Here is a 4758-nt window from a genome sequence, read left to right as displayed (position 1 = left end):
GACGTATACTAATGGACCGCGGCCGATTTAAAAGCTACCACCTAGCAAGTGTGGTGTCTGGCGGTGACACCACAAAAGGAGTACCAAGTTCGGCTGAAATCGGCCCAGCGGTTTAGGAGGAAATGTGGAATTCACACACACACACACACACACACACACACTCACACACACACACACACACATGCGCAGACACACACATGAGAGCGCGCACACATACCCACATACATATATCCCTTTTTATAACATATAACACATAATATTACAAGAATTGAGAGCCGTATAATACATTAACATAGGGATAGTTAGACTATGAATAACAGTACCTCTTTATAAATTTGACACTGGATGGAAGAAAATATATTTTTTATAGACAGTGTTTCTTGTTTCCAGGTGTTCATCGTCCGCATGGTGTCACAGGACGTAATCGCTGCTGATCAGGCGCTCTGAGTTCACGACGTAGCATGTTATGACTAGCGTAATAACAGGGATGCACCAAATTTATCTTAAAAGTCTGAATCATTGGTGCAATTTCTGAATCTTAAAACTGTGTGCTCACTGCACAGAACCGTTACAATGAGGAAGAGTTCAGTGCCGCGAAGGCATTTTCTTGCTCCGCGACAACCCTAGGATTCACGGGGGACAGCATAAAGTCTACATGTATATCATTCAGTCCACTTCGAAGCTTTCGAAACGGGCGTTCGGGGGACCCATTGTGCATGTATCGTCTGTGGAAATAATAACGCGCCAAAAGTGGCTTCATGATCTGTGAGCAGCAACATATCATCACAGGCAAACATTAGTGATATGTGTGAGTATATACATATCATTACGCATTACAAAGACTTCGTACTTCAATGCCTTCATTGATAGAAAGAATTTTTCATGTTGTAATCAAGTCCGAGTAAAATTTGAATATTCCTCACTCCCGGTGAATTGCTCGTGGTCTGGATTCGATCTCAATGCCTCTCACGATGTATCACTGGCGTTATTTATGGCTTCTCTGTGGGTAAAATGTTCTAGAATGCCTAAGTTGCGTGTTGAACATCACTTTCAGTTCACTCGCAATTATGTTTCCTTTAAATCGAGAAATAATCTTTGCGTACATTTTGCTGAGGTATTGTGTATTATAAGGCCTATGTGTCTTATATCTATTTTTAGATTCTTTTGAGGACAGTGGAGAGTGTTAATTCAGTATTGTAGTTGCCCGTTAATATTTTCATACATATTATTGATAGACACCTTGCTGACACCATCTAGGCGATAACTGTTGCCAATATTCCCTCTGAAATTACCATCTATTAAACAGAAACCAAAATAGTTTAGTCAGATATAGTGGCGCCCATGAATTAGTAACAAATCCCGCTCTCTGAACGTATAATTTCTAGGCTTTGAAAGGTGAGTTTCATCGACGTTGCTCATATGGAGGTCCGTTGTGGGAGATTTTTGTGAAATGTGCATTGAAGATCTCTTACAATAATTTGTGCAGGTGAGAGTTTCAGCTTTTGCAGCTGTATCGGTAGATTTTGTCCTTGGACGGCGTCACTATTCAGTCATTTCTGCGAAGTATTTTATGTGCTGGAGCGTTTTCAGATTAAATTATTGTGATTACAGTCGAGGGAAATGAAACTATAGCACCCAGTTTATCTAGAAGCTGACCGCATTGCACTCTGTAATTCTGAGAGGGTTTTAGAAGTGTTTACAAAGCTGTTAATGTTCAGGTGTACAAACTATATGTATCGATTTTCTTTTGCACATAATTTCTGTAAGTATGTTCACTTGGTTTAGTTGGTTCGCAGTCAGATAGTTATTACCGAGCCATGAATATTCTTATAAGAGAGCGTAGCTTGAATCAGTCAGGATTTACTTTAGCTATTCATGGATAGTAGATCAATCAGAACACAATACACAAATTACAAATTGTCCAAGCCGAAGGTCCTGTAGCAAAATGCACCCGTCAGGCAACAACACGGTTGTTCTTATAAGGAGCCGAAAATAATGCCGGACAAGAGGGCGTTCAGAAAAATACAAAGATTTTAGTCAACAGTTCAAGTACTTGTGTCAAGCTAACACCAGTCTGTTACACGCGCACACCACTTTTGCGTCCTTTTAGAAACAAACAGACGCAAGTAAAAGCAAGGTTTTCCAGTCTCTTAAAAAAACGACGATTTATTTCGTGTAATCCGACAACATATAAATTGTCCGTTTAATCTTACGGCGTTAATGAAACCTCAGATTTATCCTGCAGTGCTGCAGTGCACAAAAAGCTGAGGTGATGACGGAAAAATAAAAATTGCAACTCTGTAAATGACCGACATTCATTTGATACATCTCATTTTCTGCAGGCAGGGCTTAATTTTACTGACGGAGCGAAGCTCTCTGGGAAGAAAAATGTAAGCTCCATTTCATATCCACGCTTATCTGAATGGACGCCGTTGACTGAGGAGCACGTCGGCTCAGCACTTCTTGTAAAGCAGAACAAGTCAAAATGGATGTTTCCTTCTCTCTCTGCGGATGATGCCAAGGCTGGTGGTAAGGATTTTTCATGTCTTAAAACAGTTTGTTGCCTTTGTTTTAGGGTCTAGATGAACGTAAATTTAAGTATAGCTTCGGTAGAAAACCTAGTAATAAAATAGAACTCAGAGCATATTACGTTAAAACAGTAGTGCGTGGTTATGGGGAATACACAACGTGTGTGTGGAAAAACAATGTATATTGGACCACAAGCGGTGGTCTCGCGGTTCTAGGCGCGCAGTCCGGAACCGTGCGACTGCTACGGTCGCAGGTTCGAATCCTGCCTCGGGCATGGATGTTTGTGATATCCTTAGGTTAGTTAGGTTTAAGTAGTTCTAAGTTCTAGGGGACTTATGACCACAGCAGTTGAGTCCCATAGTGCTCAGAGCCATTTGAACCATTTTTTATTGGACCACAAGTTACGAATGCACAGCCTCGTACCGTTACGGCTCGACAAAATAAGCCGCAATTGAAAGTCTGAAAAGATTTCAGTGGAGCCTTAGGGTAATTTGTAGCATATACGGACAACATAAACCAAAGTAATGCATAAAAGGAATTCTTTTGCTTATATAAAATAATATTTGGTGACGGCAGCCAAGATTTCTCCTTATTTGTTTTACGTGAAGCTCAGTTTGGAAAGTAATTCCGATTATTAAGTGCGTTCCTCGTGTACTAGGACTTTTTTTGGGGTGTGATGTGTGAACTGCTGCATTGTTCTTGTGAGTCTATTGCAGTGGTGTCCAACCATTCTGAGACCGTTATCCCTAACTGTAATCAGATACTAGCTATAACCCTCATCTCTTCTCCACCATTAACAGTATTACCCAGCTAAACTATAGATTAAAAAAGGATTTTCTTCGAATACTTTCATTCTTAAAATGACGATAGATAAATGATATTTAGTCTTTGTAAGTGTTTTGTTAAACCACGAACTAAGGAGTCAATGAGACAATTCGTACTGCTTATTTATAACTAACTTTTTTTATACAGTGATGAAGCAGTTTTCATTGCATCGCGAGTGCTACTTGCTACTGCTCAGTAGGAATAACAAACTATCAACATTGAGGAGAGACACTTGCTACAAAACAAGCTTCCTCTCCACCATTCCTCTCCCTAGCGGCAATGGCTTTACCCACACCCTACAGAATCCAGTAAAAGCAACCAAATTAAAATGTATGCACCGTACTTAGGCCTACTGTTTGTATATCACTTTATTGCTGAATTCCTTACTTATGAGCTGACAGAAAGTGGAAGTCAGGTTGCCAATGCTTTGCGGCTTACCCCTGCTCCTAGTAATAATAATAACAGTACAGTGTAGGCCTACAGCAGTGAAATAGCCTTTATGTTATATATGACGGTAGTATCTGTTCCAGAAAGAACAGTTACCGTGGATGACCATGCAGCTTTGCTAGAAATGAAATGATAATTAAATGGACACCCTAGCTGCAAACAGGCGTTGATGTACTTCATTGGGGACATGTTGAAAATGTGTGCTCCGACCGGGACTCGAACCCGGGACCTCCTGCTTACATGGCAGACGCTCTATCCATCTGAGCCACCACGGGCACAGAGGATAATGCATCTGCAGGGACTTATCCCTTGCACGCTCCCCGTGAGATCCACATTCCGAACATGTCCACACCACTACTTGTGCGATCGCACACGCTATGCCCGAACTCGTACGGGAGTTGGTAGATTAATCTGCCACGAGTAATGAGTATGATGAGCAAACATCTATTAGGCGCACTACGAATGTAGTGGTGTGGACATGTTCGGAATGTGGATCTCACGGGGAGCGTGCAAGGGATAAGTCCCTGCAGATGCACTGTCCTCTGCGCCCGTGGTGGCTTAGATGGATAGAGCGTCTGCCATGTAAGCAGGAGGTCCCGGGTTCGAGTCCCGGTCGGGGCACTCATTTTCAACATGTCCCCAATGAAGTACAACACCTGTTTGCAGCTAGGGTGTCCGTTTAATTATCATTTCAAGCCTTTATGTTATTAGTGTTGTGTTTTGCTGTCAATTAGTTCGTTTATTGTTGCGAAGTGAATAATGAAACAATTTCTAGTCCATTGCGGGATCTACCTACAACTGGGAGAATATATTTTCATGAGATATTTATGCATATATGATGTATATGCCTCTATTTTACTGTCGTTGATGCGTTGTATAAAGTGCGAAGTATGTGAGTAGTGGGCACACTATGTGAGGAAAATGTTCGTCCATTCGTTAATGCGAGTATTCGTTCAT

At 41.4% G+C, this 4758-nt stretch overlaps 1 non-coding gene across 1 annotated transcript; it reads left to right on the top strand.

Annotated features, from left to right (window-relative positions):
- The first annotated feature begins 4347 nt into the window (after window positions 1-4347).
- Window positions 4348-4422, top strand: Trnat-ugu (transfer RNA threonine (anticodon UGU)). The gene has a single exon. It is a non-coding gene; the product is annotated as a tRNA-Thr (tRNA).
- The last annotated feature ends 336 nt before the right edge of the window (window positions 4423-4758 follow it).

Source organism: Schistocerca nitens, chromosome 6 (assembly GCF_023898315.1).
Source record: "Schistocerca nitens isolate TAMUIC-IGC-003100 chromosome 6, iqSchNite1.1, whole genome shotgun sequence".
NCBI classification, from domain to species: domain Eukaryota; kingdom Metazoa; phylum Arthropoda; class Insecta; order Orthoptera; family Acrididae; genus Schistocerca; species Schistocerca nitens.
Note: the sequence above shows the minus strand (reverse complement) of the source record. Positions and strands in the feature narration are given on the sequence as shown.